The sequence below is a fragment of the Macrobrachium rosenbergii genome, chromosome 16, assembly GCF_040412425.1.
Source record: "Macrobrachium rosenbergii isolate ZJJX-2024 chromosome 16, ASM4041242v1, whole genome shotgun sequence".
Lineage (NCBI taxonomy): Eukaryota > Metazoa > Arthropoda > Malacostraca > Decapoda > Palaemonidae > Macrobrachium > Macrobrachium rosenbergii.
In genome coordinates this window covers 10978726-10986225 of record NC_089756.1, presented here as the reverse complement: position 1 = coordinate 10986225, position 7500 = coordinate 10978726, and the positions used below count along the sequence as shown (strand labels likewise).

General features: G+C 38.6%; 1 protein-coding gene across 4 annotated transcripts in view; it reads right to left on the bottom strand.

Annotated features, from left to right (window-relative positions):
* Rbp6 (RNA-binding protein 6) overlaps positions 1-7500 on the bottom strand; it is a 1287678-nt gene that overhangs the window by 738487 nt on the left and 541691 nt on the right. The window lies entirely within an intron of this gene.

The window sequence follows — 7500 nt, the reverse complement described above, 5'->3', positions numbered from 1 at the left end:
ACGTAGATATAAATCACATCACATTGAACTCCACAGCATTGCAAGAATACACTTGCAACAACGTTTTTATGTGGGAAAACCTACAGACTGATCATACCAGCATTTTTTAACAAAATATAACCGACCTCTGCACCTAGCATCTGTTTAATGGTCAAAGCAAATAAAATTACCTTTCAATTATAAACACGTTAAGAAAAATTTCATTACACCACAGAGGATACAAAATATACCACACATAAAAACCTGCAGATTGATAACAACATCCAGATTATGAAATATTAAGATAAAAAAAGAAAACGGAACAAAGAAAACGGATCTCCGTACTCCTTGTTTACTTAATGTACCAACCTAATTCACCTAAAATCTGCAAGAAACGCGCTCAAAGAAAAACTCCACTCTCCCCGTACACTAATTCAGCCAATTCTAACTTTCTTTGTAGCCCTTGTTGGGAATGTTGCGTGATGTAAAAGTAACACGAACATGAGAGAGAGAGAGAGAGAGAGAGAGAGAGAGAGAGAGAGAGAGAATGTGAACTAAGGGTAAGAATGGCATTCAAAGAAATATGAGCTATTCAGCTTTTGATAAATACTCGTGGAGAGAGAGAGAGAGAGAGAGAGAGAGAGAGAGAGAGAGAGAGAGAGAGAGAGAGAGAGAGAGAGAGAGAACGTTGTAGACGAACGGAAAACACAAGCCTCAAAAGAACCAGAAAAGAAATATATCCTTTAAACTTGTAATGAGTAAGTGACGGAGTAATCATTTAAGAAAGGCTTCTTGCCATCTAATACGCTTATGTATCACCAAGTTTTATCTTTTAATCAAATAAAAAACTTTGTCAATCTCCTTCTCGTGCTTTCCAACTTCAAATAACTCTAGCGTATAATAAATCAAAATAAGACAAGTATCTAGTTACGTGCATGGCAATAGTTTTTGTATTTTCTAATACAAAAATGATAAGAGGCTAGTTGCTATTACTATCTGATACTTCTCAAGAACTCCACAGGGCTGTCTGAATTAACCTGACATATTATTTCAATCCTCTCTCTCTCTCTCTCTCTCTCTCTCTCTCTCTCTCTCTCTCTCTCTCTCTCTCTCTCTCAGGATTTCCGAAAGTCGCTCTGACAAAACTCATGTCTAAGACATGCCATCTCTAGCTGAACGTATCTTATAATTAGGTAAATACTGCATTTCCTGTAACTTTTTGTTTCTTTTCCCCTTTCGCCTTCCGATCATTTCTCTGACGGTTAATGATCGTATCATTTTCCCCAAACGTCTATAAGGAAACAAGGTTAACGATTAGCTGCTTATTTCATCTCCATTAATGTGCACTCTATTCGCTGTCATTTATTTCCACAAACACGTAATTATTCACAAGAGTAATTCACAAAAACGCCTCTGCAGCAAGTTCCATTAATTGTCGTGTGTCGTTATGTCAAGAGACAATGAACGTTCTATGCTTCCCTTTTTTTATTAAAGGTTTTAAGTTTTTGTTTGGTTTTTCTGTATTCTTATCTATATTCGCTTGAGAGAGCGAAAAATGGCTCTTCAGTCTTTCCTGCAAGATTCAAGTCAAACTGGTGATTTCTCTGAATGAGTTCTAGAAGTGAGTTACTGTATGTGTGCATTTTGAGCTACAAGTTCATAGTGTCATTTGACAACTCAGCAAAGCATTTTCCCTTCTTAAGAGGAAGCCCAGTTGTGCACAAAGGCAATACAGTCTTTTGTATATATGTATGTTTCATACCAGACACACATTTATTCACTGAGATTTACTTGTCTAATTAAGTAGGAATATCTAATACTCGACACTGACACTGACCTAAGGTGCACTCTTATTTTCCAAGTCTACACAGGATTCTTCGGTCTAACCAAAAACTGTCTTTCTTTATAATTTAAGTCAATTTTAAATGCAATTCTATACGACTCTGTAAATGTCTTATACTTTCCGGAAACCGAGTAAGCTGATGAACCTTACAAATTTTATCAAAACTACGTCCCTTTAAATGTCATATTAATTAGCATTAAACTTAAAATATGGGCTTTCGCGCTAGTCCCTCATAAGCGTTCGTTGTCTAAAATCAGCTATAACCTGTACATCTCCCTCGTATGAACAATGGCACCTGAACTAAATTTAGTGTGAATCTGAGTGCAAGTGTGAATGTGAATGTGAATGTGTGTGTGTGTGTGTGTGTGTGTGTGTGTGTGTGTGCACACGCGCGCGCGTCTGCTCGAATCTCGCCAAGGACAAATGTATTTTTAAATGCATATCAAGGAGAAAATTTAGACGGGTGTTCTGTCTCAGCCAGGATTTCCACACAAGTTGCCCTGAGGTCATTATCACTGAAGATGTTTAGAACTGACTGGCCTTCAGATGGGCGTAACTGTCTATTCGCTTTGCGAAGACTTCTTTTTTTTTTTTTTAAGGGGGGAGGAAGGGGGGGGGGGTTAGGGACGAGTACTTTAATGTATGTAATTGAGTCACTGCGGATATAAATTGCCGGGAGTTGGTTCTTAGGCATTCATCATTTCCCAAATGTTTCCTTAGGTTCTCTATGCCAGTCTTCATTACTGTGATTAGGCCCCGCGAGATTGACGTGTACGGAGGAGGAGGAACCCGTTCCCGAATTTGCCTTTGCATTAAGGAGGATCCGTCCGTCTCCGTGGCTTCAGACTCTCTCTCTCTCTCTCTCTCTCTCTCTCTCTCTCTCTCTCTCTCTCTCTCTCTCTCTCTCCAGTTCGCTTGAGACTCGCCATTTTCCCCTCCTGTTCTGTCACATCTGCCAACTATAATTTCAGATTTTCTTCAACACTGGAATTCCTGTGGCTTCAAACGGCTATTCTTCATTTCTTTATATGTCATTGTTTCCATCCTACAGTTATCAGTGTTTACAGTTTCCCTTAATTCGGTAGTTAAAGGATGTATGTGACAGCGATTGTCGTCCAGTTTCTCCCTATGTCACCCACTATCAAGAGAAAGAATCTCATTACAAGAGAGTGAATCCCATTTAACTCCAATCAAATACGTATTCAAAATTTCAAAATGACTTTAGAAAGACTGACTCTTCAGTCTTGCTACAAGATATATATATATATATATATATATATATATATATATATATATATATATATATATATATATATATATATATATATATATATATATATATATATATGTATATATATAGATAGATAGATAGATAGATAGATAGATAGATAGATAGATATGTATACTGTATATATATAGGCTATATATATGTGCGTGTGTGTGTGCATGCAAGCGCCCCACAAGCAGCGCGAGTTTATACACAGCACGCAGTCCTTATAATAATAAGTTCGATTCTGTACAATAACTTATTCTCGCCCACCGAACCGCCCGGGTTCCTCTCCCTGCATACATCAAGCGAAGAGGCGTGAATTCGCACCGGCTGGTGCGATCATTTCTTTCTTTCAACTTCAAAAGCCTCGGAACTTCCTCCCTGACTTTTCCTTCGAGCCTTCGCTCTGCTCTGTCGCCATTTGAGAAGGAAATCTAGCGCCGTTCCCAAAGAGGATGAGGTAATGACGCCGGTGTATTTTCCAGGGATTAAGTTTTCCTGTTTTTTAATGGTTTTCGGGGAAATGTGTTTTTGAAACCATCATCCTTTATTAACCACAAAAGTTTGCTAAATTAGGTTTTCCATCTCTTCAGAAACCCGGTTTAATACTGTAAAATCACTTTCAATTTTGTCAAAAGAATAGCTTCTTTTTTGTTGCTCGAATGAATACATATTTAGATACTGCAATCGAAAGTTGTTCAACTGTCTCTCTTAGAGTAAATAGGCCTACACGAGAAGGAAGAAGCATAAAATGGAAGCAAATGACCGAAGCTATTCACCTGGCACCAAACGCTACTCTAACTTGTGAAAATGGCGTTATATTACCTAAATCAAAAACCCATTCAATGACCAATGAAATCTTCAGTTTCATGAATTTTTAAATAACATCATTAGCAAACCAACAACTACAATAATAACAGTGACCAACTTTAGGAATGGTAATTTAAACTCTTGTCCTCTTAACCTTTGATATTTCTGTATCAAACCCTTTAAATGTGCAAAGGTCTGGAGGCTTTCATCAAATTAAATTAATATTACCATCAAAACGTTGACTAATTATTCGACAGAACGATCAAGAAATCCACCTTTACTAATGCACTGCTTGCGAGTTTAAGATAATAATAAAATCAGCTTTCCTACTTAGGTAGTTTGATTTATATAATATAAAAATATATATATAGATTCTACATATACATATATTTTTTTTTTCCACAAACAGTAAGCTGCTAATTTTGTTTAACATCCAATTCGCTCTACCTCGAGAATATCGTCGAAGGGGAATTATAACTGATAAACGATTTGGCAGCTGGGAGATTCGAACGCCTAGCTGGGAGTGTGACCCGACAACTTCAGGGGCGGTAACCATTCGGCCGTCAATAACATGTATAGGTAATATACATACATATACATACATATATATATATATACATATGTGTGTGTGTGTGTAGAGAACAAAAAATAAAAGAAATCCCGTCGTGGCATACTCGAAGCAATTTAGAAAGCGGGCCTTTTTCCCCCCCTACTCAAAACTCATTCCTAGTCACCACCTACCTCTTATCGGGGTTGCTACGCTTAGCAAGTCCCCGACGTTATCCATGGTTAGCTGCCTTCCGCTGTCTTATATAGACTCTACCGGTTTTCTCCGTTTGATTAGATTACACATCCCTCCCCCTTCCCCACCCCCTAAAAAAAAAAGGCCACTACTTCATTGCCAGAATCTCTCTCCTGGCTCCATTTTCTCTCTCTCTCTCTCTTCAATCTCTTTAAGAGTTCTTGTGCTTTAGTGACAAATCATGCTCCTCTCTCTATCCAGGTAAGGTAGTTTACAACAGCGGAAACTATTAATGCCGGCAAGTAACACGATTTATCAAGCTCCACGTCTTGCCCAAGGTTTAAAGACTTTGGTCTTGTCCGTTTTACAGAATTTACGCACCGTACACGAACGAACGGCAAGAGAATTCCCTCCGAAAGAGATCCACGACCGAATGTAGATCATGACCTTTCACATGAATGAACAGATTCTCTTACTGTTCATCTAAAAAAAAAAGGGGGGGGGGGAAATAAACGCCACACATAAAACTTTGACGGTTCCACCCAACTGCACAGCAAACACCACACAGTAGAAGTTACGTATAGAGAGGTACAACGGGCAGATGGGAGAGAGTTGTGGACAGGTTGTGGTACGGGTTGTGGGTAGGTTGTGGCGGTGGAAGTTATCCACAAAACGAAATGACGGACGTGCGAAACAAGCGAATGAACTGAAGAGGAGGGAAAACAGCAGGAGGAGGAGGAGGAGAAAGAGGTGGAGGCCTTAGGCCTATAGAGATGTTTGTTGTTGCCGAAGACAATACTGTCACGGGGTGGGTCGCTTTTGGTGGGGTTTCTCATTTCCAGTTCTTTACCATCACGGATATTAAGGTCGTTACTGGGAACAACACCCTAATATTCTCTCTCTCTCTCTCTCTCTCTCTCTCTCTCTCTCTCTCTCTCTCTCTCTCTCTCTCTCTCCTAATTAATTAATCAGTATGTACAGACGAATTTTCCCCAAAGTAAAGATGATTAAAAACACCCTTGAATGCTGTCCATTAACCAATGGTAAAATGCTTTCGAATCAGCTAATTCATACAGCAACAGCGTTGAATTTAACAACATTACATTCTATAACACTGTATATAATTTACAACAGAAGATGACAAAAGTAATTCACGGAAATCACCACTAAATTCAAAACAAATCAATATTACGACCAATGATTTTGTCATTCAAGAAGTATGGGCAAGATATAAAATTTCTAGAAACGTGTAACCTAAAAAATGTTATAAAAAGTAAATAAAATAGAACAAAAATACATTCCTCACATTCATATCATTAAAATTTGAGAAACAACCAGATGCTAAAAATGCAATAAAGTTAATTAGACATCCTTCTTTTACTCTACTTAACTAAAACTAATTTATCCTTCATATTAGTATTACCTGGGATGCACAAACTCGTGCGCCTTCATTATGTACATTTGTATCCATGCACAGATGCATGCAGGTATGTATTATGTATGCAAACATGCAGAATTCTAAATGCACGTAATTCTTGTCAGAAATGAGATGCTGGGGTAGGGAGAGGTCTCCAGTTGCTTAAGACAACGTGCATAAACGAGAGAGAGAGAGAGAGAGAGAGAGAGAGAGAGAGAGAGAGAGAGAGAGAGAGATAGATACTCATCACTATCTTCTGGGACCTTTTGAAGGGAGGGGAGGGGTGCAAAGGTGCCGCTTCCGAAAAGTAAAGGTAAACTCCGATTCGATTCGTAATGCAACCATTCCCTTGCAAAAACAGGTAAGCATTCGCTATCAGATTCCCCCCCAACCCGCCCCTTCCCCCTGCCTGCGCCCAGAATGGAGAAAGAGGGGAGAGGGAGGGGGGAGGAGAAGACCTGAAAAGAAGAAGAAGAAGAAACAAAGAAGAAGACGAAGAAGAAGAAGAAGGAAAAATATCCTCGACTCTCTGGAATCGACTCCTTTTTCTGAGGCAACTGCGTCCTCTCCTCCGCTTTTTTTTTTTTTTTTTTTTACTTTCTTATCCTGCCGGTGTTTTAACGGAGAGTAACTCGCCTTTTTATGTAATTAAACCCTCGGTCCATCTGTGTTGAACGTTATTCTTTGCTGTAATCTCTCTCTCTCTCTCTCTCTCTCTCTCTCTCTCTCTCTCTCTCTCTCTCTCTCTCTCTCTATATATATATATATATATATATATATATATATATATATATATATGCATGTATATATGTGTGTGTGTATATATAATATAAATATATATATATATATATATATATATATATATATATATATATATATATATATCAGGCAAATAAGTGCCGCTCTTCCTCTCTACTGAAAATATTCACTACCTTCAGTAGCTTACTACCCATAACAATTCTCAACAACTACAACACCGACCAGCTACTGTTATTATGGCGATTGCCATTAGGACGATAATTTAAGTCGCTTTCATTACATTACCGGTACGTCACTTTCCCTCCGTGAATTACCATTAATCTCAATGATCACACTCTTGTCACCGCAAACATTAACCGTAACATCAATGAGAGTTACAACATCGTGCAACATACCATAACAATGTATTGTGTGTGAGGGGTAGGGGGGTACGGGGACGGGGGGGATGGGTCGGAGAGGACCACCTTTGCCATTTTCAATATCATTCCTAATATTGCCATCATCACAATCAGTGTCATCATTAATATAATTTCCATTATCCATCGCAAACGCTCAACTGCCGCCGTGTCAGTTATTACCAAATACTTTACCTACATTACGACCGTGCGTTATTGTCGCCCCCCCCCCCCGCCCCCAACATTTACGATTTCATAATATGAATCAGGGATATGAAAAAGTTC